The following is a 27,773-nucleotide window of genomic DNA, read 5'->3' on the forward strand; positions in this document are numbered from 1 at the left end:
TGCGTCTTTGTGGAGATGTCCTCGTGCTTCTGCGCATCAACAACGCACCACCTGAATCGGAGGTAAACGCAGTGGGGTCGCTTCGGAAAGCTGTCCATCATCCTAATAAAAGGCGGGAATTCCTTTGCCTACTTCGAGGGTGGACGGGGCGTGGCTCAGCGGGCGGAGCTTACAGGTGACTTATAAAGGGAGAACCTTCTACGCTGTGTCTCCAGGTGAGGAAGATAGAACCCGCGCGTCACAGTCAGATACAGATTACGCTCAGTACATCATCAATTCACCTCCAGGAAGGATTCTAGATCTTTTTCTGCTATGGAGTCTCTGAGCGCACAGCCTTGCTTTATCTTTGCCAAGCCCAAGAGTTAGGGTGGCTTGTCCTTTCCAGAAGCTGAGCTTCAACTGGGGCACCTGCTACGTTTATATTTGTAAGTGCTTCCTGTTGAGGTTTAGTTTCTGTAAAATGAGCATAATGGCCTACCCAACCGGAGTATTTTCTACGAGTAAGTCAGTAAGCGTTACCTAGCATGTTTTATATGCACCGTTTATATTGTACACTAAAGCTACGTGAATGGACCACGGTGAAAACGTCTCCAGCAACCCTGTGTGTCCTTGACAATGTGATTGTTACTAGTGCGTCTTTGTAGAGATGCCCTCGTGCTTTTGCGCATCAACAACGCACCACCTGAATCGGCGGTAAACACAGTGGGGTCGTTTCGGAAAGCTGTCCATCATCCTGGTAAAAGCGGGAATTCCTTTGCCTACTACGAGGGTGGACGGGGCGCGGCTCAGCGGGCGGAGCTTACAGGTGCCTTATAAAGGGAGAACCTTCTACTCTGTGTCTCCAGGAGAGGAAGATAGAACCCACGCGTCACAGTCAGATACAGATTACGCTCCAGTACATAATCAATTCCTCCCCAGGAAGGATTCTAGATCTTTTTCTGCTATGGAATCTCTGAGCGCACAGCCTTGCTTTATCTTTGCCAATCCCAAGAGTTAGGGTTGCTTGTCCTTTCTAGAAGCTGAGCTTCAACTGGGGCACCTGCTACGTTTATATTTGTAAGTGCTTCCTTTGAGGTTCAGTTTCTGTAAAATGAGCATCATGGCCTACCCAACCGGAGTATTTTCTACGAGTAAGTCAGTAAGCGTTACCTAGCATGTTTTTTTTACGCCCTGTTTATATTGTACACTAAGGCTACGTGATGGATCATGGGGGAAACGTCTCCAACAACCTTGTGTGCCTTTGGCAATGTGATTGTTAATAGTGCGTCTTTGTGGAGATGTCCTCATGCTTCTGCACATCAACAACGCACCACCTGAATCAGCTGTAAACGCAGTGGGGTCTTTTTGGAAAGCTGTCCATCATCCTGGTAAAAGGCGGGAATTCCTTTGCCTACTTCGAGCGTGGACGGGGCATGGCTCAGCGGGCGGAGATTATAGGTGATTTCTAAAAGGAGAACCTTCTACTCTGTGTCTCCAGGAGAGGAAGATAGAACCCGCTATTCAAGTCAGATACAGATTACGCTCCAGTACATCATCAATTCACATCCAGGAATTATTCTAAATCTTTTTCTGCTATGGAATCTCTGAGCGTACAGCCTTCCTTTATCTTTGCCAAGCCCAAGAGTTACGGTGGCTTGTCCTTTCCAGAAGCTGAGCTTCAACTGGGGCACCTGCTACGTTTATATTTGTAAGTGCTTCCTGTTGATGTTTAGTTTCTGTAAAATGAGCATCGTGGCCTACCAGACCGGAGTATTTTCTACCAGTAAGTCAGTAAGCGTTATCTAGCATGTTTTATATGCACGTTTATATTGTACACTAAAGCTACGTGATGGACCACTGTGAAAATGTCTCCAGCAACTTTGTGTGCCTTTGGCAATGTTATTGTTATTAGTGCGTCTTTGTGGAGATGTCCTCGTGCTTCTGCGCATCAACAATGCACCACCTGAATCGGAGGTAAACGCAGTGGGGTCGTTTCGGAAAGCTGTCCATCATCCTGGTAAAAGGCGGGAATTCCTTTGCCTACTTCGAGGGTGGACGGGACGTGGCTCAGCGGGCGGAGCTTACAGGTGACTTATAAAGGGAGAACCTTCTACTCTGTGTCTCCAGGTGAGGAAGATAGAACCCGCGCGTCACAGTCAGATACAGATTACGCTCCAGTACATCATCAATTCACCTCCAGGAAGGATTCTAGATCTTTTTCTGCTATGGAATCTCTGAGCGCACAGCCTTGCTTTATCTTTGCCAAGCCCAAGAGTTAGGGTGGCTTGTCCTTTCCAGAAGCTGAGCTTCAACTGGGGCACCTGCTACGTTTATATTTGTAAGTGCTTCCTGTTGAGGTTCAGTTTCTGTAAAATGAGCATCATGGCCTACCCAACCGGAGTATTTTCTACGAGTAAGTCAGTAAGCGATACCTAGCATGTTTTATACGCCCTGTTTATATTGTGCACTAAGGCTACGTGATGGACCACGTGGGAAACGTCTCCAGCAACCTTGTGTGCCTTTGGCAATGTGATTGTTACTAGTGCGTCTTTGTGGAGATGTCCTCATGCTTCTGCATGTCAACAACGCACCACCTGAAATCGGAGGTAAACGCAGTGGGGTCGTTTTGGAAAGCTGTCCATCATCCTGGTAAAAGGCGGGAATTCCTTTGCCTACTACGAGGGTAGACGGGGCGTGGCTCAGCAGGCGGAGCTTACAGGTGACTTATAAAGGGAGAACCTTCTACTCTGTTTCTCCAGGAAGAGGAAGATAGAACCCGCTATTCAAGTCAGATACAGATTATGCTCCAGTACATCATCAATTCACCTCCAGGAAGGATTCTAGATCTTTTCCGCTATGGAATCTCTGAGCGCACAGCCTTGCTTTATCTTTGCCAAGACCAGGAGTTAGGGTGGCTTGTCCTTTCCAGAAGCTGAGCTTCAACTGGGGCACCTGCTACGTTTATATTTGTAAGTGCTTCATGTTGAGGTTTTGTTTCTGTAAAATGAGCATCATGGCATACCCAACCGGAGTATTTTCTACGAGTAAGTCAGTAAGCGTTACCTAGTATGTTTTATATGCACCGTTTATATTGTACACTAAAGCTACGTGAATGGACCACAGTGAAAACGTCTCCAGCAACCCTGTGTGTCCTTGGCAATGTGATTGTTACTAGTGCGTCTTTGTAGAGATGCCCTCGTGCTTCTGCGCATCAACAACGCACCACCTGAATCGGCGGTAAACGCAGTGGGGTCGTTTCGGAAAGCTGTCCATCATCCTGGTAAAAGCGGGAATTCCTTTGCCTACTACGAGGGTGGACGGGGCGTGGCTCAGCGGGTGGAGCTTACAGGTGCTTTATAAAGAGAGAACCTTCTACTCTGTGTCTCCAGGAGAGGAAGATAGAACCCGCGCGTCAAAGTCAGATACAGATTACTCTCCAGTACTTAATCAATTCCCACCCAGGAAGGATTCTAGATCTTTTTCTGCTCTGGAATCTCTGAGCGCACAGCCTTGCTTTATCTTTGCCAAGCCCAAGAGTTATGGTGGCTTGTCCTTTCCAGAAGCTGAGCTTCAACTAGGGCACCGGCTACATTTATATTTGTAAGTGCTTCCTGTTGAGGTTTAGTTTCTTTAAAATGAGCATCGTGGCCTACCAGACAGGAGTATTTTCTACCAGTAAGTCAGTAAGCGTTACCTAGCATGTTTTATATGCACGTTTATATTGTACACTAAAGCTACGTGATAGACCACTGTGAAAATGTCTCCAGCAACTTTGTGTGCCTTTGGCAATGTTATTGTTATTAGTGCGTCTTTGTGGAGATGTCCTCGTGCTTCTGCGCATCAACAATGCACCACCTGAATCGGAGGTAAACGCAGTGGGGTCGTTTCGGAAAGCTGTCCATCATCCTGGTAAAAGGCGGGAATTCCTTTGCCTACTTCGAGGGTGGACGGGACGTAGCTCAGCGGGCGGAGCTTACAGGTGACTTATAAAGGGAGAACCTTCTACTCTGTGTCTCCAGGTGAGGAAGATAGAACCCGCGCATCACAGTCAGATACAGATTACGCTCCAGTACATCATCAATTCACCTCCAGGAAGGATTCTAGATCTTTTTCTGCTATGGAATCTCTGAGCGCACAGCCTTGCTTTATCTTTGCCAAGCCCAAGAGTTAGGGTGGCTTGTCCTTTCCAGAAGCTGATCTTCAACTGGGGAACCTGCTACGTTTATATTTGTAAGTGCTTCCTGTTGAGGTTCAGTTTCTGTAAAATGAGCATCATGGCCTACCCAACTGGAGTACTTTCTACGAGTAAGTCAGTAAGCGATACCTAGCATGTTTTATACGCCCTCTTTATATTGTGCACTAAGGCTACGTGATGGACCACGTTGGAAACGTCTCCAGCAACCTTGTGTGCCTTTGGCAATGTGATTGTTACTAGTGCGTCTTTGTGGAGATGTCCTCATGCTTCTGCGCATCAACAACGCACCACCTGAAATCGGAGGTAAACGCAGTGGGGTCGTTTTGGAAAGCTGTCCATCATCCTGGTAAAAGGCGGGAATTCCTTTGCCTACTACGAGGGTTGACGGGGCGTGGCTCAGCGGGCGGAGCTTACAGGTGACTTATAAAGGGAGAACCTTCTACTCTGTTTCTCCAGGAAGAGGAAGATAGAACCCACTATTCAAGTCAGATACAGATTATGCTCCAGTTCATCATCAATCCACCTCCAGGAAGGATTCTAGATCTTTTCCGCTATGGAATATCTGAGCGCACAGCCTTGCTTTATCTTTGCCAAGCCCAGGAGTTAGGGTGGCTTGTCCTTTCCAGAAGCTGAGCTTCAACTGGGGCACCTGCTACGTTTATATTTGTAAGTGCTTCCTGTTGAGGTTTCGTTTCTGTAAAATGAGCATCATGGCATACCCAACCGGAGTATTTTCTACGAGTAAGTCAGTAAGCGTTACCTAGCATGTTTTATATGCACCGTTTATATTGTACACTAAAGCTACGTGAATGGACCACGGTGAAAACGTCTCCAGCAACCCTGTGTGTCCTTGACAATGTGATTGTTACTTGTGCGTCTTTGTAGAGATGCCCTCGTGCTTCTGCGCATCAACAACGCACCACCTGAATCGGCGGTAAACGCAGTGGGGTCGTTTCGGAAAGCTGTCCATCATCCTGGTAAAAGCTGGAATTCCTTTGCCTACTACGAGGGTGGACGGGGCGTGGCTCAGCGGGTGGAGCTTACAGGTGCTTTATAAAGAGAGAACCTTCTACTCTGTGTCTCCAGGAGAGGAAGATAGAACCCGCGCGTCACAGTCAGATACAGATTACTCTCCAGTACTTAATCAATTCCCACCCAGGAAGGATTCTAGATCTTTTTCTGCTCTGGAATCTCTGAGCGAACAGCCTTGCTTTATCTTTGCCAAGCCCAAGAGTTATGGTGGCTTGTCCTTTCCAGAAGCTGAGCTTCAACTGGGGCATCTGCTATGTTTATATTTGTAAGTGCTTCCTGTTGAGGTTTAGTTTCTTTAAAATGAGCATTGTGGCCTACCAGACCGGAGTATTTTCTACCAGTAAGTCAGTAAGCGTTACCTAGCATGTTTTATATGCACGTTTATATTGTACACTAAAGCTACGTGATGGACCACAGTGAAAATGTCTCCAGCAACTTTGTGTGCCTTTGGCAATGTTATTGTTATTAGTGCGTCTTTGTGGAGATGTCCTCGTGCTTCTGCGCATCAACAATGCACCACCTGAATCGGAGGTAAACGCAGTGGGGTCGTTTCGGAAAGCTGTCCATCATCCTGGTAAAAGGCAGAAATTCCTTTGCCTACTTCGAGGGTGGACGGGACGTGGCTCAGCGGGCGGAGCTTACAGGTGACTTATAAAGGGAGAACCTTCTACTCTGTGTCTCCAGGTGAGGAAGATAGAACCCGCGCGTCACAGTCAGATACAGATTACGCTCCAGTACATCATCAATTCACCTCCAGGAAGGATTCTAGATCTTTTTCTGCTATGGAATCTCTGAGCGCACAGCCTTGCTTCATCTTTGCCAATCCCAAGAGCTAGGGTTGCTTGTACTTTCCAGAAGCTGAGCTTCAACTGGGGAACCTGCTACGTTTATATTTGTAAGTGCTTCCTGTTGAGGTTCAGTTTCTGTAAAATGAGCATCATGGCCTACCCAACCGGAGTATTTTCTACGAGTAAGTCAGTAACCAATACCTAGCATGTTTTATACGCCCTGTTTATATTGTGCACTAAGGCTACGTGATGGACCACGTGGGAAACGTCTCCAGCAACCTTGTGTGCCTTTGGCAATGTGATTGTTACTGTGCGTCTTTGTGGAGATGTCCTCATGCTTCTGCGCATCAACAACGCACCACCTGAATCGGAGGTAAACACAGTGGGGTCATTTCGGAAAGCTATCCATCATCCCGGTAAAAGCGGGAATTCCTTTGCCTTCTATAAGGGTGGATGGGGCGTGGCTCAGCGGGCGGAGCTTACAGGTGCTTTATAAAGGGAGAAACCTTCTACTCTGTGTCTCCAGGTGAGGAAGATAGAACCCGCGCGTCACAGTCAGATACAGATTACGCTCCAGTACATCATCAATTCCCCCCCAGGAAGGATTCTAGATCTTTTTCTGCTATGGAATCTCTGAGCGCACAGCCTTGCTTTATCTTTGCCAATCCCAAGAGTTAGGGTTCCTTGTCCTTTCCAGAAGCTGAGCTTCAACTGGGGCACCTGCTAGGTTTATATTTGTAAGTGCTTCCTTTGAGGTTTAGTTTCTGTAAAATGAGCATCATGGCCTACCCAACCGGAGTATTTTCTACGAGTAAGTCAGTAAGCGATACCTAGCATGTTTTATACGCCCTGTTTATATTGTGCACTAAGGCTACGTGATGGACCACGTGGGAAACGTCTCCAGCAACCTTGTGTGCCTTTGGCAATGTGATTGTTACTAGTGCGTCTTTGTGGAGATGTCCTCATGCTTCTGCGCATCAACAACGCACCACCTGAATCGGAGGTAAACACAGTGGGGTCATTTCGGAAAGCCGTCCATCATCCTGGTAAAAGCGGAATTCCTTTGCCTTCTATAAGGGTGGATGGGGCGTGGCTCAGCGGGCGGAGGTTACAGGTGCTTTATAAAGGGAGAAACCTTCTACTCTGTGTCACCAGGTGAGGAAGATAGAACCCGCGCGTCACAGTCAGATACAGATTAAACTCCAGTACATCATCAATTCCCCCCCAGGAAGGATTCTAGATCTTTTTCTGCTATGGAATCTCTGAGCGCACAGCCTTGCTTTATCTTTGCCAATCCCAAGAGCTAGGGTTGCTTGTCCTTTCCAGAAGCTGAGCTTCAACTGGGGCACCTGCTACGTTTATATTTGTAAGTGCTTCCTTTGAGGTTTAGTTTCTGTAAAATGAGCATCATGGCCTACCCAACCGGAGTATTTTCTACGACTAAGTCAGTAAGCGTTACCTAGCATGTTTTTTTTACGCCCCGTTTATATTGTACACTAAGGCTACGTGATGGGTCATGGGGGAAACGTCTCCAACAACCTTGTGTGCCTTTGGCAATGTGATTGTTAATAGTGCGTCTTTGTGGAGATGTCCTCATGCTTCTGCGCATCAACAACGCACCACCTGAATCGGCGGTAAACGCAGTGGGGTCGTTTTGGAAAGCTGTCCATCATCCTGGTAAAAGGCGGGAATTCCATTGCCTACTACGAGGGTGGACGGGGCGTGGCTCAGCGGGCGGAGCTTATAGGTGATTTATAAAGGGAGAACCTTCTACTCTGTGTCTCCAGGAGAGGAAGATAGAACCCACTATTCAAGTCAGATACAGATTACGTTCCAGTACATCATCAATTCACCTCCAGGAAGGATTCTAAATCTTTTCCTGCTATGGAATCTCTGAGCGTACAGCCTTCCTTTATCTTTGCCAAGCCCAAGAGTTACGGTGGCTTGTCCTTTCCAGAAGCTGAACTTCAACTGGGGCACCTGCTACGTTTATATTTGTAAGTGCTTCCTGTTGAAGTTTAGTTTCTGTAAAATGAGCATCGTGGCCTACCAGACCGGAGTATTTTCTACCAGTAAGTCAGTAAGCGTTACCTAGCATGTTTTATATGCACCGTTTATATTGTACACTAAAGCTACGTGACGGACCACGGTGAAAATGTCTCCAGCAACTTTGTGTGCCTTTGGCAATGTTATTGTTATTAGTGCGTCTTTGTGGAGATGTCCTCGTGCTTCTGCGCATCAACAACGCACCACCTGAATCGGAGGAAAACGCAGTGGGGTCGTTTCGGAAAGCTATCCATCATCCTGGTAAAAGCAGGAATTCCTTTGCCTACTACGAGGGTGGACGGGGCGTGGCTCAGCGGGCAGAGCTTACAGGTGCTTTATAAAGGGAGAACCTTCTACTCTGTGTCTCCAGGAGAGGAAGATAGAACCTGTGCGTCACAGTCAGATACAGATTACGCTCCAGTACATAATCAATTCCCCCCCAGAAAGGATTCTAGATCTTTTTCTGCTATAGAATCTCTGAGCGCACAGCCTTGCTTTATCTTTGCCAATCCCAAGAGTTAGTGTTGCTTGTCCTTTCCAGAAGCTGAGCTTCAACTGGGGCACCTGCTACGTTTATATTTGTAAGTGCTTCCTTTGAAGTTTAGTTTCTGTAAAATGTGCATCATGGCCTACCCAACCGGAGTATTTTCTACGAGTAAGTCAGTAAGCGTTACCTAGCATGTCTTTTTTTACGCCCTGTTTATATTGTACACGAAGTCTACGTGATGGATCATGGGGGAAACGTCCCAACAACCTTGTGTGCCTTTGGCAATGTAATTGTTAATAGTGCGTCTTTGTGGAGATGTCCTCATGCTTATGCGCATCAACAACGCACCACCTGAATCGGCGGTAAACGCAGTGGGGTCATTTTGGAAAGCTGTCCATCATCCTGGTAAAAGGCGGGAATTCCTTTGCCTACTTCGAGGGTGGACGGGGCGTGGCTCAGCGGGCGGAGATTATAGGTGATTTATAAAAGGAGAACCTTCTACTCTGTGTCTCCAGGAGAGGAAGATAGAACCCGATATTCAAGTCAGATACAGATTACGCTCCAGTACATCATCAATTCACCTCCAGGAAGTATTCTAAATCTTTTTCTGCTATGGAATCTCTGAGCAGACAGCCTTCCTTTATCTTTGCCAAGCCCAAGAGTTACGGTGGCATGTCCTTTCCAGAAGCTGAGCTTCAACTGGGGCACCTGCTACGTTTATATTTGTACGTGCTTCCTGTTGAGGTTTAGTTTCTGTAAAATGAGCATCGTGGCCTACCAGACCGGAGTATTTTCTACCAGTAAGTCAGTAAGCGTTACCTAGCATGTTTTATATGCCCGTTTATATTGTACACTAAAGCTACGTGATGGACCACGGTGAAAATGTCTCCAGCAACTTTGTGTGCCTTTGGCAATATTATTGTTATTAGTGCGTCTTTGTGTAGATGTCCTCCTGCTTCTGCGCATCAACAACGCACCACCTGAATCGGAGGTAAACGCAGTGGGGTCGTTTCGGAAAGCTGTCCATCATCCTGGTAAAAGGCGGGAATTCCTTTGCCTACTTCGAGGGTGGATGGGGCGTGGCTCAGCGGGCGGAGCTTACAGGTGACTTATAAAGGGAGAACCTTCTACTCTGTGTCTCCAGGTGAGGAAGATAGAACCTGCGAGTCACAGTCAGATACAGATTACGCTCCAGTGCATCATCAATTCACCTCCAGGAAGGATTCTAGATCTTTTTCTGCTATGGAATCCCTGAGCGCACAGCCTTGCTTTATCTTTGCCAAGCCCAAGAGTTAGGGTGGCCTGTCCTTTCCAGAAGCTGAGATTCAACTGGGGCACCTGCTACGTTTATATTTGTAATTGCTTCCTGTTGAGGTTCAGTTTCTGTAAAATGAGCATCATGGCCTACCCAACCGGAGTATTTTCTACGAGTAAGTCAGTAAGCGATACCTAACATGTTTTATACGCCCTGTTTATATTGTGCACTAAGGCTACGTGATGGACCACAGGGGAAACGTCTCCAGCAACCTTGTGTGCCTTTGACAATGTGATTGTTACTAGTGCGTCTTTGTGGAGATGTCCTCATGCTTCTGCGCATCAACAACGCACCACCTGAATCGGAGGTAAACACAGTGGGGTCATTTCGGAAAGCTGTCCATCATCCAGGTAAAAGTGGGAATTCCTTTGCCTACTACGAGGGTGGACGGGGCGTGGCTCAGCGGGCGGAGCTTACAGGTGCATTATAAAGGGAGAAACCTTCTTCTCTGTGTCTACAGGTGAGGAAGATAGAATCCGCGCGTCACAGTCAGATACAGATTACGCTCCAATACATCATCAATTGCCCCCCAGGAAGGATTCTAGATCTTTTTCTGCTATGGAATCTCTGAGCGCACAGCCTTGCTTTATCTATGCCAATCCCAAGAGTTAGGGTTGCTTGTCCTTTCCAGAAGCTGAGCTTCAACTGGGGCACCTGCTACGTTTATATTTGTAAGTGCTTCCTTTGAGGTTTAGTTTCTGTAAAATGAGCATAATGGCCTACCCAACCGGAGTGTTTTCTACGACTAAGTCAGTAAGCGTTACCGAGCATGTTTTTTTTACCCCCTGTTTATATTGTAGACTAAGGCTACGTGATGGGTCATGGGGGAAAAGTCTCCAACAACCTTGTGTGCCTTTGGCAATGTGATTGTTAATAGTGCATCTTTGTGGAGATGTCCTCATGCTTCTGCGCATCAACAACGCACCACCTGAATCGGAGGTAAACACAGTGGGGTCATTTCGGAAAGCTGTCCATCATCCTGGTAATAGTGGGAATTCCTTTGCCTACTACGAGAGTGGACGGGGCGTGGCTCAGCGGGCGGAGCTTACAGGTGCTTTATAAAGGGAGAAACCTTCTACTCTGTGTCTACAGGTGAGGAAAATAGATCCCGCGCGTCACAGTCAGATACAGATTACGCTCCAGTACATCATCAATTGCCCCCCAGGAAGGATTCTAGATCTTTTTCTGCTATGGAATCTCTGAGCGCACAGCCTTGCTTTATCTATGCCAATCCCAAGAGTTAGGGTTGCTTGTCCTTTCCAGAAGCTGAGCTTCAACTGGGGCACCTGCTACGTTTATATTTGTAAGTGCTTCCTTTGAGGTTTAGTTTCTGTAAAATGAGCATCATGGCCTACCCAACCGGAGTATTTTCTACGATTAAGTCAGTAAGCGTTACCGAGCATGTTTTTTTTACCCCCTGTTTATATTGTAGACTAAGGCTACGTGATGGGTCATGGGGGAAAAGTCTCCAACAACCTTGTGTGCCTTTGGCAATGTGATTGTTAATAGTGCGTCTTTGTGGAGATGTCCTCATGCTTCTGCGCATCAACAACGCTCCACCTGAATCGGCGGTAAACGCAGTGGGGTCGTTTTGGAAAGCTGTCCATCATCCTGGTAAAAAGCGGGAATTCCTTTGCCTACTACGAGGGTGGACGGGGCGTGGCTCAGCGGGCGGAGCTTATAGGTGATTTATAAAGGGAGAACCTTCTACTCTGTGTCTCCAGGAGAGGAAGATAGAACCCGCTATTCAAGTCAGATACAGATTACGTTCCAGTACATCATCAATTCACCTCCAGGAAGGATTCTAAATCTTTTCCTGCTATGGAATCTCTGAGCGTACAGCCTTCCTTTATCTTTGCCAAGCCCAAGAGTTACGGTGGCTTGTCCTTTCCAGAAGCTGAGCTTCAACTGGGGCACCTGCTACGTTTATATTTGTAATTGCTTCCTGTTGAGGTTTAGTTTCTGTAAAATGAGCATCGTGGCCTACCAGACCGGAGTATTTTCTACCAGTAAGTCAGTAAGCGTTACCTAGCATGTTTTATATGGACCGTTTATATTGTACACCAAAGCTACGTGATGGACCACGGTGAAAATGTCTCCATCAACTTTGTGTGCCTTTGGCAATGTTATTGTTATTAGTGCGTCTTTGTGGAGATGTCCTCGTGCTTCTGCGCATCAACAACGCACCACCTGAATCGGAGGTAAACGCAGTGGGGTCGTTTCGGAAAGCTGTCCATCATCCTGGTAAAAGCAGGAATTCCTTTGCCTACTATGAGGGTGGACGGGGCGTGGCTCAGCAGGCGGAGCTTACAGGTGCTTTATAAAGGGAGAACCTTCTACTCTGTGTCTCCAGGAGAGGAAGATAGAACCCGCGCGTCACAGTCAGATACAGATTACGCTCCAGTACATAATCAATTCCCCCCCAGAAAGGATTCTAGATCTTTTTCTGCTATGGAATCTCTGAGCGCACAGCCTTGCTTTATCTTTGCCAATCCCAAGAGTTAGGGTTGCTTGTCCTTTCCAGAAGCTGAGCTTCAACTGGGGCACCTGCTACGTTTATATTTGTAAGTGCTTCTTTTGAGGTTTAGTTTCTGTAAAATGAGCATCATGGCCTACCCAACCGGAGTATTTTCTACGAGTAAGTCAGTAAGCGTTACCTAGCATGTTTTTTTTAACGCCCTGTTTATATTGTTCACAAAGGCTACGTGATGGATCATGGGAGAAACGTCCCAACAAACTTGTGTGACTTTGGCAATGTGATTGTTAATAGTGCGTCTTTGTGGAGATGTCCTCATGCTTCTGCGCATCAACAACGCACCACCTGAATCGGCGGTAAACGCAGTGGGGTCATTTTGGAAAGCTGTCCATCATCCTGGTAAAAGGCTGGAATTCCTTTGCCTACTTCGAGGGTGGACGGGGCGTGGCTCAGCGGGCGGAGCTTATAGGTGATTTATAAACGGAGAACCTTCTACTCTGTGTCTCCAGGAGAGGAAGATAGAACCCGCTATTCAAGTCAGATACAGATTACGCTCCGGTACATCATCAATTCACCTCCAGGAAGTATTCTAAATCTTTTTCTGCTATGGAATCTCTGAGCGTACAGCCTTGCTTTATCTTTGCCAAGCCCAAGAGTTACGGTGGCATGTCCTTTCCAGAAGCTGAGCTTCAACTGGGGCACCTGCTACGTTTATATTTGTAAGTGCTTCCTGTTGAGGTTTAGTTTCTGTAAAATGAGCATTGTGGCCTACCAGATCGGAGTATTTTCTACTAGTAAGTCAGTAAGCGTTACCTAGCATGTTTTATATGCACGTTTATATTGTACACTAAAGCTACGTGATGGACCACGGTGAAAATGTCTCCAGCAACTTTGTGTGCCTTTGGCAATGTTATTGTTATTAGTGCTTCTTTGTGGAGATGTCCTCCTGCTTCTGCGCATCAACAACGCACCACCTGAATCGGAGGTAAACGCAGTGGGATCGTTTCGGAAAGCTGTCTATCATCCTGGTAAAAGGCGGGAATTCCTTTGCCTACTTCGAGGGTGGATGGGGCGTGGCTCAGCGGGCGGAGCTTACAGGTGACTTATAAAGGGAGAACCTTCTACTCTGTGTCTCCAGGTGAGGAAGATAGAACCTGCGCGTCACAGTCAGATACAGATTACGCTCCAGTACATCATCAATTCACCTCCAGGGAGGATTCTAGATCTTTTTCTGCTATGGAATCTCTGAGCGCACAGCCTTGCTTTATCTTTCCCAAGCCCAAGAGTTAGGGTGGCTTGTCCTTTCCAGAAGCTGAGCTTCAACTGGGGCATCTGCTATGTTTATATTTGTAAGTGCTTCCTGTTGAGGTTCAGTTTCTGCAAAATGAGCATCATGGCCTACCCAACCGGAGTATTTTCTAAGAGTAAGTCAGTAAGCGATACCTAGCATGTTTTATACGCCCTGTTTATATTGTACACTAATGCTACTTGATGGACCACGGGGGAAACGTCTCCAGCAACCTTGTGTGCCTTTGGCAATGTGATTGTTTCTAGTGCGTCTTTGTGGAGATGTACTCATGCTTCTGCGCATCAACAACGCACCACCTGAAATCGGAGGTAAACGCAGTGGGGTCGTTTTGGAAAGCTGTCCATCATCCTGGTAAAAGGCGGGAATTCCTTTGCCTACTACGAGGGTGGACGGGGCGTGGCTCACCGGGCAGAGCTTACAGGTGACTTATAAAGGGAGAACCTTCTACTCTGTTTCTCCAGGAAGAGGAAGATAGAACCCGCTATTCAAGTCAGATACAGATTATGCTCCAGTACATCATCAGTTCTCCTCCAGGAAGGATTCTAGATCTTTTTCTGCTATGGAATCTCTGAGCGCACAGCCTTGCTTTATCTTTGCCAAGCCCAGGAGTTAGGGTGGCTTGTCCTTACCAGAAGCTGAGCTTCAACTGGGGCACCTGCTACGTTTATATTTGTAAGTGCTTCCTGTTGAGGTTTAGTTTCTGTAAAATGAGCATCATAGCATACCCAACCGGAGTATTTTCTACGAGAAAGTCAGTAAGCGTTACCTAGCATGTTTTATATGCACCGTTTATATTGTACACTAAAGCTACGTGAATGGACCACGGTGAAAACGTCTCCAGCAACCCTGTGTGTCCTTGGCAATGTGATTGTTACTAGTGCGTCTTTGTAGAGATGCCCTCGTGCTTCTGCGCATCAACAACGCACCACCTGAATCGGCGGTAAACGCAGTGGGGTCGTTTCAGAAAGCTGTCCATCATCCTGGTAAAAGCGGGAATTCCTTTGCCTACTACGAGGGTGGACGGGGCGTGGCTCAGCGGGAGGAGCTTATAGGTGATTTATAAAGGGAGAACCTTCTACTCTGTGTCTCCAGGAGAGGAAGATAGAACCCGCTATTCAAGTCAGATACAGATTACGCTCCAGTGCATCATCAATTCACCTCCAGGAAGGATTCTAAATCTTTTCCTGCTATGGAATCTCTGAGCGTACAGCCTTCCTTTATCTTTGCCAAGCCCAAGAGTTACGGTGGCTTGTCCTTTCCAGAAGCTGAGCTTCAACTGGGGCACCTGCTACGTTTATATTTGTAATTGCTTCCTGTTGAGGTTTAGTTTCTGTAAAATGAGCATCGTGGCCTACCAGACCGGAGTATTTTCTACCAGTAAGTCAGTAAGCGTTACCTAGCATGTTTTATATGCACCGTTTATATTGTACACTAAAGCTACGTGATGGACCACGGTGAAAATGTCTCCAGCAACTTTGTGTGCCTTTGGCAATGTTATTGTTATTAGTGCATCTTTGTGGAGATGTCCTCGTGCTTCTGCGCATCAACAACGCACCACCTGAATCGGACGTAAACGCAGTGGGGTCGTTTCGGAAAGCTGTCCATCATCCTGGTAAAAGGCGGGAATTCCTTTGCCTACTTCGAGGTTGGATGGGGCGTGGCTCAGCGGGCGGAGCTTTCAGGTGACTTATAAAGGGAGAACCTTCTACTCTGTGTCTCCAGGTGAGGAAGATGGAAGCCGCGCGTCACAGTCAGATACAGATTACGCTCCAGTACATCATCAATTCACCTCCAGGAAGGATTCTAGATCTTTTTCTGCTATAGAATCTCTGAGCGCACAGCCTTGCTTTATCTTTGCCAAGCCCAAGAGTTAGGGTGGCTTGTCCTTTCCAGAAGCTGAGCTTCAACTGGGGCATCTGCTACGTTTATATTTGTAAGTGCTTCCTGTTGAGGTTCAGTTTCTGCAAAATGAGCATCATGGCCTACCCAACCGGAGTATTTTCTACGAGTAAGTCAGTAAGCGATACCTAGCATGTTTTATACGCCCTGTTTATATTGTACACTAATGCTACGTGATGGACCACGGGGAAACGTCTCCAGCAACCTTGTGTGCCTTTGGCAATGTGATTGTTGCTAGTGCGTCTTTGTGGAGAAGTACTCATGCTTCTGCGCATCAACAACGCACTACCTGAAATCGGAGGTAAAGCCAGTGGGGTCGTTTTGGAAAGCTGTCCATCATCCTGGTAAAAGGCGGGAATTCCTTTGCCTACTATGAGGGTGGACGGGGCGTGGCTCACAGGGCAGAGCTTACAGGTGACTTATAAAGGGAGAACCTTCTACTCTGTTTCTCCAGGAAGAGGAAGTTAGAACCCGCTATTCAGTCAGATACAGATTATGCTCCAGTACATCATCAATTCACCTCCAGGAAGGATTCTAGATCTTTTTCTGCTATGGAATTTCTGAGCGCACAGCCTTGCTTTATCTTTGCCAAGCCCAGGAGTTAGGGTGGCTTGTCCTTACCAGAAGCTGAGCTTCAACTGGGGCACCTGCTACGTTTATATTTGCAAGTGCTTCCTGTTGAGGTTTAGTTTCTGTAAAATGAGCATCATGGCATACCCAACCGGAGTGTTTTCTACCAGTAAGTCAGTAAGCATTACCTAGCATGTTTTATATGCACCGTTTATATTGTGCACTAAAGCTACGTGAATGGACCACATTGAAAACGTCTCCAGCTACCCTGTGTGTCCTTGGCAATGTGATTGTTACTAGTGCGTCTTTGTAGAGATGCCCTCGTGCTTCTGCGCATCAACAACGCACCACCTGAATCGTCAGTAAACGCAGTGGGGTCGTTTCGGAAAGCTGTCCATCATCCTGGTAAAATCGGGAATTCCTTTGCCTACTACGAGGGTGGACGGGGCGTGACTCAGCGTGCGGAGCTTACAGGTGCTTTATAAAGGGAGAACCTTCTACTCTGTGTATCCAGGAGAGGAAGATATTACCCGCGCGTCACAGTCAGATACAGATTACGCTCCAGTACATCATCAATTACCCCCAGGAAGGATTCTAGATCTTTTTCTGCTATGGAATCTCTGAGCGCACAGCCTTGCTTTATCTTTGCCAATCCCAAGAGTTACGGTTGCTTGTCCTTTCCAGAAGCTGAGCTTCAACCGGGGCACCTGCTACGTTTATATTTGTAAGTGCTTTCTTTGAGGTTTAGTTTCTGTAAAATGAGCATCATGGCCTACCCAACCGGAGTATTTTCTACGAGTAAGTCAGTAAGCGTTACCTAGCATGTTTTTTTTACGCCCTGTTTATATTGTACACTAAGGCTACGTGATGGGTCATGGGGGAAACGTCTCCAACAACCTTGTGTGCCTTTGGCAATGTGATTGTTAATAGTGCGTCTTTGTGGAGATGTCCTCATGCTTCTGCGCATCAACAACGCACCACCTGAATTGGCAGTAAACGCAGTGGGGTCGTTTTGGAAAGCTGTCCATCAACCTGGTGAAAGGTGGGAACTCCTTTGCCTACTTCGTGGGTGGACGGGGCGTGGGTCACCGGGCGGAGCTTATAGGTGATTTATAAAGGGAGAACTTTCTACTCTGTGTCTCCAGGAGAGGAAGATAGAACCCGCTATTCAAGTCAGATACAGATTACGCTCCAGTACATCATCAATTCACCTCCAGGAAGGATTCTAAATCTTTTTCTGCTATGGAATCTCTGAGCGTACAGCCTTCCTTTATCTTTGCCAAGCCCAAGAGTTACGGTGGCTTGTCCTTTCCAGAAGCTGAGCTTCAACTGGGGCACCTGCTACGTTTATATTTGTAAGTGCTTCCTGTTGAGGTTTAGTTTCTGTAAAATGAGCATCATAGCATACCCAACCGGAGAATTTTCTACCAGTAAGTCAGTAAGCGTTACCTAGCATGTTTTATATGCACCGTTTATATTGTACACTAAAGCTACGTGATGGACCACTGTGAAAATGTCTCCAGCAACTTTGTGTGCCTTTGGCAATGTTATTGTTATTAGTGCGTCTTTGTGGAGATGTCCTCGTGCTTCTGAGCATCAACAACGCACCACCTGAATCGGAGGTAAACGCAGTGGGGTCGTTTCGGAAAGCTGTCCATCATCCTGGTAAAAGGCGGGAATTCCTTTGCCTACTACGAGGGTGGACGGGGCGTGGCTCAGCGGGCGGAGCTTACAGGTGACTTATAAAGGGAGAACCTTCTACTCTGTGTCTCCAGGTGAGGAAGATAGAACCCACGCGTCACAGTCAGATACAGATTACGCTCCAGTACATAATCAATTCACCTCCAAGAAGGATTCTAGATCTTTTTCTGCTATGGAATCTCTGAGCGCACAGCCTTGTTTTATCTTTGCCAAGCCCAAGAGTTAGGGTGGCTTGTCCTTTCCAGAAGCTGAGCTTCAACTGGGGCACCTGCTACGTTTATATTTGTAAGTGCTTACTGTTGAGGTTCAGTTTCTGTAAAATGAGCATCATGGCCTACCCAACCGGAGTATTTTCCACGAGTAAGTCAGTAAGCGATACCTAGCATGTTTTATACGCCCTATTTATATTGTACACTAAGGCTACGTGATGGACCACGGGGGAAACGTCTCCAGCAACCTTGTGTGCCTTTGGCAATGTGATTGTTACTAGTGCGTCTTTGTGGAGATGTCCTCATGCTTCTGCGCATCAACAACGCACCACCTGAATCGAAGGTAAACGCAGTGGGGTCGTTTCGGAAAGCTGTCCATCATCCTGTTAAAAGGCGGGAATTCCTTTGCCTACTTCGAGGGTGGACGGGGCGTGGCTCAGTGGGCGGAGCTTACAGGTGACTTATAAAGGGAGAAACCTTCTACTCTGTGTCTCCAGGTGAGGAAGATAGAACCCGCGCGTCACAGTCAGATACAGATTACGCTCCAGTACATCATCAATTCACCTCCAGGAAGGATTCTAGATCTTTTTCTGCTATGGAATCTCTGAGCGCACAGCCTTGCTTTATCTTTGCTAATCCGAAGAGTTAGGGTTGCTTGTCCTTTCCAGAAGCTGAGCTTCAACTGGGGCACCTGCTACGTTTATATTTGTAAGTGCTTCCTTTGAGGTTTAGTTTCTGTAAAAAGAGCATCATGGCATACCCAACCGGAGTATTTTCTACGAGTAAGTCAGTAAGCGTTACCTAGCATGTTTTATACACCCTGTTTATATTGTACACTAAGGCTACGCGATGGGTCATGGGGGAAACGTCTCCAGCAACCTTGTGTGCCTTTGGCAATGTTATTGTTACTAGTGCATCTTTGTGGAGATGTCCTCGTGCTTCTGCGCATCAACAACGCACCACCTGAATCGGCGGTAAACGCAGTGGGGTCATTTTGGAAAGCTGTCCATCATCCTGGTAAAAGGCGGGAATTCCTTTGCCTACTACGAGAGTGGACGGGGCGTGGCTCGGGGGCAGAGCTTACAGGTGATTTATAAAGGGAGACCGTCTACTCTGTGTCTCCAGTAGCGGAAGAGAGAATCCGCTCGTCACAGTCAGATACGGATTACGCTCCTAGTACATCATCAATTCACCTCCAGGAAGGATTCTAGATCTTTTTCTGCTATGGAATCTCTAAGCGCACAGCCTTGCTTTATCTTTGCCAAGCCCAAGAGTTAGGGTGGCTTGTCCTTTCCAGAAGCTGAGCTTCAACTGGGGCACCGGCTACGTTTATATTTGTAAGTTCTTCCTGTTGAGGTTTAGTTTCTGTAAAATGAGCATCATGGCCTACCCAACCGGAGTATTTTCTACGAGTAAGTCAGTAAGCGTTACCTAGTATGTTTTATACGCCCTGTTTATATTGTACACTAAGGCTACGTGATGGACCACGGGGGAAACGTCTCCAGCAACCTTGTGTGCCTTTGGCAATGTGATTGTTACTAGTGCGTCTTTGTGGAGATGTCCTCATGCTTCTGCGCATCAACAACGCACCACCTGAATCGAAGGTAAACGCAGTGGGGTCGTTTCGGAAAGCTGTCCATCATCCTGGTAAAAGGCGGGAATTTCTTTGCCTACTTCAAGGGTGGACGGGGCGTGGCTCAGTGGGCGGAGCTTACAGGTGACTTATAAAGGGAGAAACCTTCTTCTCTGTGTCTCCAAGTGAGGAAGATAGAACCCGCGCGTCACAGTCAGATACAGATTACGCTCCAGTACATCATCAATTCACCTCCAGGAAGGACTCTAGATCTTTTTCTGCTATGGAATCTCTGAGCGTACAGCCTTGCTTCATCTTTGCCAATCCCAAGAGCTAGGGTTGCTTGTCCTTTCCAGAAACTGAGCTTCAACTGGGGCACCTGCTACGTTTATATTTGTAAGTGCTTCCTTTGAGGTTTAGTTTCTGTAAAAAGAGCATCATGGCATACCCAACCGGAGTATTTTCTATGAGTAAGTCAGTAAGCGTTACCTAGCATGTTCTATACGCCCTGTTTATATTGTACACTAAGGCTACGTGATGGGTCATGGGGGAAACGTCTCCAGCAACCTTGTGTGCCTTTGGCAATGTTATTGTTACTAGTGCATCTTTGTGGAGATGTCCTCGTGCTTCTGCGCATCAACAACGCACCACCTGAATCGGCGGTAAACGCAGTGGGGTCATTTTGGAAAGCTGTCCATCATCCTGGTAAAAGGCGGGAATTCCTTTGCCTACTACGAGAGTGGACGGGGCGTGGCTCGGGGGCAGAGCTTACAGGTGATTTATAAAGGGAGACCGTCTACTCTGTGTCTCCAGTAGCGGAAGAGAGAATCCGCTCGTCACAGTCAGATACGGATTACGCTCCTAGTACATCATCAATTCACCTCCAGGAAGGATTCTAGATCTTTTTCTGCTATGGAATCTCTAAGCGCACAGCCTTTCTTTATCTTTGCCAAGCCCAAGAGTTAGTGTGGCTTGTCCTTTCCAGAAGCTGAGCTTCAACTGGGGCACCGGCTACGTTTATATTTGTAAGTTCTTCCTGTTGAGGTTTAGTTTCTGTAAAATGAGCATCATGGCCTACCCAACCGGAGTATTTTCTACGAGTAAGTCAGTAAGCGTTACCTAGCATGTTTTATACGCCCTGTTTATATTGTACACTAAGGCTAAGTGATGGACCACGGGGGAAACGTCTCCAGCAACCTTGTGTGCCTTTGGCAATGTGATTGTTACTAGTGCGTCTTTGTGGAGATGTCCTCATGCTTCTGCGCATCAACAACGCACCACCTGAATCGAAGGTAAACGCAGTGGGGTCGTTTCGGAAAGCTGTCCATCATCCTGGTAAAAGGCGGGAATTCCTTTGCCTACTTCAAGGGTGGACGGGGCGTGGCTCAGTGGGCGGAGCTTACAGGTGACTTATAAAGGGAGAAACCTTCTACTCTGTGTCTCCAAGTGAGGAAGATAGAACCCGCGCGTCACAGTCAGATACAGATTACGCTCCAGTACATCATCAATTCACCTCCAGGAAGGACTCTAGATCTTTTTCTGCTATGGAATCTCTGAGCGCACAGCCTTGATTCATCTTTGCCAATCCCAAGAGCTAGGGTTGCTTGTCCTTTCCAGAAGCTGATCTTCAACTGGGGCACCTGCTACGTTTATATTTGTAAGTGCTTCCTTTGAGGTTTAGTTTCTGTAAAAAGAGCATCATGGCATACCCAACCGGAGTATTTTCTATGAGTAAGTCAGTAAGCGTTACCTAGCATGTTCTATACGCCCTGTTTATATTGTACACTAAGGCTACGTGATGGGTCATGGGGGAAACGTCTCCAGCAACCTTGTGTGCCTTTGGCAATGTTATTGTTACTAGTGCATCTTTGTGGAGATGTCCTCGTGCTTCTGCGCATCAACAACGCACCACCTGAATCGGTGGTAAACGCAGTGGGGTCATTTTGGAAAGCTGTCCATCATCCTGGTAAAAGGCGGGAATTCCTTTGCCTACTACGAGGGTGGACGGGGCGTGGCTCGGGGGCAGAGCTTACAGGTGATTTATAAAGGGAGACCGTCTACTCTGTGTCTCCAGTAGCGGAAGAGAGAATCCGCTCGTCACAGTCAGATACGGATTACGCTCCTAGTACATCATCAATTCACCTCCAGGAAGGATTCTAGATCTTTTTCTGCTATGGAATCTCTAAGCGCACAGCCTTGCTTTATCTTTGCCAAGCCCAAGAGTTAGGGTGGCTTGTCCTTTCCAGAAGCTGAGCTTCAACTGGGGCACCGGCTACGTTTATATTTGTAAGTTCTTCCTGTTGAGGTTTAGTTTCTGTAAAATTAGCATCATGGCCTACCCAACCGGAGTATTTTCTACGAGTAAGTCAGTAAGCGTTACCTAGCATGTTTTATACGCCCTGTTTATATTGTACACTAAGGCTACGTGATGGATCATGGGGGAAAACGTCTCCAACAACCTTGTGTGCCTTTGGCAATGTGATTGTCACTAGTGCGTCTTTGTGGAGTAGTATTATAAATCTTACCGCGTTTCCCGCCACAGTTCATAATAAACATTTTGGAGCGATTAACGGCGAGACCCAATTGTGACATGAATGTAATGCAAGTGGTTAAAAGTTTTTGAAGAGCTAGTGGGGTCCTGGCCATTAATACTGCATCGTCTGCATAGAGTAGTACCGGGACAGCACGCTTACCTATTTGCGGTAGGTCTTTGCAGTTACTAGCCAATTCATTTTCTAAGTTATTTATGTACATTTAGAATAAAAACGGGGCAAGAACACAACCTTGGCGCACTCCTCTATGTAGACCAAAAGGGCGGGTGCATTCCCCTTTTAGCCCATACCTCACTCTTGCTCTGCACCCTGTGTACATTTCTCGTATGAATTGAATTATAGCTAACTCTACCCCCATGGTGCTTAAAATATCCCATAGCTTGTCATGTAGTACACAGTCGAATGCTGATGATAGGTCGATGAAGGCCAGATGCAAATTGCCTGCTCTAATCTTTGTATACTTTCCAATAATGATACTTAAGTTCAGGCTTTGCTCCACTGTCCCAATTCCTTTCCGGAATCCATACTGGACAGGACATAAAACACTCTTTTCTTCTGCCCATGTTTGCAGTCTATTCAGGATAATTCTCCCTGCTAATTTAGCTGTTGTATCCAGGAAGGAGATAGGCCTATAACAGGCTGGGTTAAGGCGATCACCTTTTTTGTATATTGGAATAATATTGGAGTCTCGCCAAGATGGTAAGGGGACGCATATACAGATGGCCCTCAGTGTCTGTACAGGCCCCCAAAGCTGAATATTAGCCTTGTATAAATCAATCGGAACGCCATCCGGGCCTGGCGCTTTCCCTGGTTTACTTAAAGTTATGGCTTCCTCTACCTCCTCAAGGCTAAATTGAGGGGTTGTGGTCGGGCGTGGACCTTCCTGGAGGCCTTGATCGTGTATAGGAACTAAGGACTTCATATCCCTAGCCAGCGAATAGATTTTAGAGAAGTGTGCAATCCAATCCTCTTCGGAAATCGCAATTTCCATCCTGGGGGAGTCTCTGTCCCCTAACGAGGGGTAAGTTATTGTTTTCCAGAAGAGGATATTATCTTTCATGCGGCTTGCTGTATGTAAGGTTTCCCACAAAGATCTTTTCAAGGTCAGTTTCCTTTTCTTCAATGCTGTCTTGTATTCCTGTCTACACTTACGTATAGCAATTGGAGATCTTTTTGGGGCAGTTAAGGCCTTTTTCAATTTCTTATGTGCTTGTGTACAGTTATGGTCAAACCATCCGATAGCCCTTTTTTTCCCCATCTTACCGCCTTTAATAGTAAGAGCTTCTTTTGTGGCTTGCATGATCAATGTAAAAGCACTTAAACATCGCCCTGGATCTAGGTTCTCACTTAGGCAGTCTGCAAAGGCATGGTTACAGTCACATATTAACTGTTTCAACAGAAACTTAGGGGCATATTTATACTCTGTTTGCACCGAATTAGTGTCATTTTTTTTTACTCTAATTCGGTGCAAAACTAACTCCATATTTATACTTTGGTGCTAGACCCCTCTAGCACCAAATTTATGGAGTTAAAGTCATTTTTTGAAAGTGGAGACCTACTTTGCCTTAATGAGATGCAAGGTAGGCGTTCCTGTGCAAAAAATGACTCTATGGCCTTAACGCCATATTTAGGGGCATATTTATACTCTGCGGCATATTTATACTCTGTTTGCACCGAATTAGTGTCATTTTTTTTTACTCTAATTCGGTGCAAATCTAACTCCATATTTATACTTTGGTGCTAGACCCATCTAGCACCAAGGCCCTGATTTAAACTTTTTTTGCGCCGCATTAACGTCATTTTATGACACAAAAGTGGCGCAAACTTACAAAATATTGGCCCTTATTTATACTTTTTGCTGCAAAACTGCACTAACTCAGTTTTGCACCAAAATGTTTAGCACCGGCTTGCACCATTTCTGTGCACCAGCCGGGCACCATATTTATGGAATGGTGCAAGCCGGTGCAAAGGGTAGGCTAGAGTTTTAAAAAATGACTTTAGTCGGGTGGAGCTGGCAGTATAGAAGAAGAGGGTTTAGCACCAAAAAATGGCTTTAGGCAGGTTAGAGTAAAAAAAAATGACTCTAACCAGATTAGCGTAATTTTATGGTGCTAAACCTACCATGCCACATGACTCCTGCCTTAGAAAAGGCAGGAGTCATGCCCACCACCCCAGTGGCCAGCACAGATGACAGGGGTCCCCTCGGCATGGTCATTGCACCCGGTGCCATGAATGGGGGTTCATTTCAGGGCCCCCTATGGCACTTTCAAAAATAAAATGCACTTACCTGTACTTACCTGGGATGGGGTCCCCCATCCTCGCAGTCCCTCTAGTGTGGGTGGGGGTGCCCCTAGGGCCTAGGGAGGGCACCTCTGGGCTTATTCCATAGTGTTCCACCATGGAAATAGGGCCACAGGTCCCCTAACACCTGCCCTGACCCAGGTCTTAAAAAATGGGGCAAAGCAAGCTTTGCCCCATTTTTTGACCCCTCCTCCCTCCCTTGCACCATTTTTACATGGGAGTATAAATATGGTGTTAAAGCCATAGAGTCATTTTTTTGCACGGGAACGCCTACCTTGCATCTCATTAAGGCAAGGTAGGTTTCCACTTCCAAAAAATTACTTTAACTCCATAAATTTGGTGCTAGACCGGTCTAGCACCAAAGTATAAATATGGAGTTAGTTTTGCACTGAATTAGAGTAAAAAACAAAATGATGCTAATTCAGTGCAAACAGAGTATAAATATGCCCCTTAGCGTCAAAAAATGATGCTAATCTGGTCAGAATCATTTATTTTGACTCAAAACTGCCTAACGTCATTTTTTTTAAAGCTAGCCTACCCTTTGCACCGGCTTGCACCATTCCATAAATATGGTGCCCAGCTGGTGCTAAAAAATGGTGCAAGCCGGTGCAAAACTTTTTGGGGCAAAACTGCCTTAGTGCAGTTTTGCACCAAAAAGTATAAATAAGGCCCTCAGGGTCTATCTGAGACCATTTCAGGGTGTATCCATTACGCAGCACTAATTCAATGTCATCTGCCAGCGTAGCCTTGTCATCCATGGCTACTATAAGAGGAGTTAGTGAGAGGTTCAGGCTCTGCGGGTAGTGATCGCTGATAGCGATGTCATGCAAAGTATAATTCGTGAGGTAGTGTGCAAAGTGGGTTGACATTAAGACATAATCAATCACAGTGTTCGCACCCCTTCCATTGTAAGTTGGTTTAAAATGTGTTTTGTCCGTGTGTATTTCATTTACAAAGGACAAGTTATGGGTTTGGGCCAGTAAATTCATTGCATCTCCTTGAGTGTTATGTGAAAAGTGAAGTCTTAAGCCAACATCTTCAGGATCCCAGCCACATACCTTATCTGAGATTTCTTTACAAAGGTGGACATTAAAATCACCCCCCCATAACGTGAAGATCTCGCGTTTATTTTTTGCACATATTTTTTTTAGGTCGTTACCCATCTCCATTAGGATGTTAGGAAAAATCTCCTGGAGGTACATTATTGTAAAAATTAATAATGACTAAATGAGTCTAATGATCCAGGTTACTCTCTATCATTTGATAGTACGGGCTTGTGAATTGCATCTCTAAGTTCTGTAAACGTAACTTGTTAGAAATATATGTGCTCAGTCCCCCTTTTGGTCTGCCATACCTGGACTGAGCGGCTGGTGTGTGAAATGTTTTATAGCCGTTAATGTGGACAGGGCTTAAAAGCCACATCTCTTGGAAACAAATACATGAGTAATCTTCTATAAAATTCGCCCAGGTCCCATTGCCTATCTTATTAGTTAGACCTGCGATGTTCCAAAACAATAGGGCTATTTCCGCTTTCTGTTTAGGGATACAGTAGTGGTCCTTTGGTAAACAGAGGGATATATCACCGTCGGTTGGGTGAATTATATTTCTGGGAACAGTGCTCTGATTTAAGAAAGATTGAGTCATGTCATGAGGGACCCAGTAAAAAAAGGTTATTCGCTTCCGGTGATGAAAATTTATCAACAGGTGATAACGTTCTTGAAATAGAACATGTTGTCCAAAGATATTGATTGACAGGACAACTCAGGAACCTAAAGAGTCAGCTCATGCTTACTATGAGTGATTGTTGTAGGTGTTCAAGCAGTATAGTGGAATGGAGACGCTTGAACAGAAGGATATGGGACATTTTGGCCCTCATTACATCCCAGGCAGTAGGTGATACAGTGGCAGTAATACCGCCAACAGGCTGGTGGTAATAAATATGAAATTATGACCTCGGTGTAAACTGCTCAGACAGACAGCCACTTTAACACACCGACCACCAAGGTGAAATCAACAGGCACCACGGCGGTAACCACCTACAGCCAGGCGAAAGACAATGTTCTGCCCACTGGATAGTGACACACCAATCTGCCACCTTTTCCGGGGCGGTACTGTTGGAGTGTAGTTTTTGTAATCAAAATTAACATGAAATGCTTTCAAATTAATGTATACTGATGCCGCATAGAAAATGTATTAATGTGCTTTTAATGTACGCGTTTGAAATGTGCCCACGGGGAGTGGCCACCAATGTATATGATGATTAATGAAATTGACTAATAATGAATTATTAATGTACTAATGTATGATTTTGTATTAGCATTAAGAGTTATATGCTAAGGGTTTGCTAAAATAATCACTAGGCCTTAGTTAGCAAGAGTCTGGGCCTAGCTGCCTGGTCTCCTATTAAATATGTTTTTCTAACGTGCAATGTGCTGTTTTGCTGAAGGACATGTAACTGTACTTTTCCAGAAGCTAGAGATGTGTGTGTAGCCGTAGTAAAATTATTTCTCATGAGACCCGTCTGGCTCAAGGAGACATTCTTACCAAATGCAACAGTGTAATTCGCAGCAGGTGCAAGGTCGCCTGAACTGGTAAAGACAATGGAACTTCTGACTGAAACAGTGAGTGTAACTTTTTGTACCTGACATTCTACCCATTGAGGACGTCAATTACAGGAGCCAATAAACTACGTGAGAACTGTCTTAACTGTCTTAAGGGAAAATTCTCGTAAGGTGATCAATGGATCTCTGGATTAAGATAATGATGCACCAAATTTTGCCCATTTGGAAATTAGAAGCTTATACAACAAGATTGATATAATGCCATGTCACAAGTAGAAATCAACCATACTACGCCATTCTTTGTCATTTCTTTGCCATTACCTAGCCACTTTGCCATTGCGTGCTGTTACTATGACATTCTGGGGGTTATTCTAACTTTGGAGGAGTGTTAATCCATCCCAAAAGTGACGGTAAAGTGACGGATATACCACCAGCCGTATTACGAGTTCCATAGGATATAATGGACTCGTAATACGTCTGGTGGTAAATTCGTCACTTTTCCGTCACTTTTGGGACGGATTAACACCTCCTCCAAAGTTAGAATAACCCCCTCTGTCTTAAAGACTTTGCTGTTTTGATACTTCAAACCATCCTCATCCTTTGTCTGGCCTGATTCATACTTCTCCTCCTTATGAGGGAAGTGTTCCTTATTGCCCTGTCTTGCTGAACTTTGCTGCTTACCCTGGCTGAAGGCGAATCAACTGATGTCCTGAGGATGAAGACTGACTCTATGTGATAATGAAATTTGAATTGTATGTTTGCCATTTCTTTCTAGGTACC

This window comes from Pleurodeles waltl, chromosome 8 (assembly GCF_031143425.1).
Source record: "Pleurodeles waltl isolate 20211129_DDA chromosome 8, aPleWal1.hap1.20221129, whole genome shotgun sequence".
Classification (NCBI taxonomy): Eukaryota; Metazoa; Chordata; class Amphibia; order Caudata; family Salamandridae; genus Pleurodeles; species Pleurodeles waltl.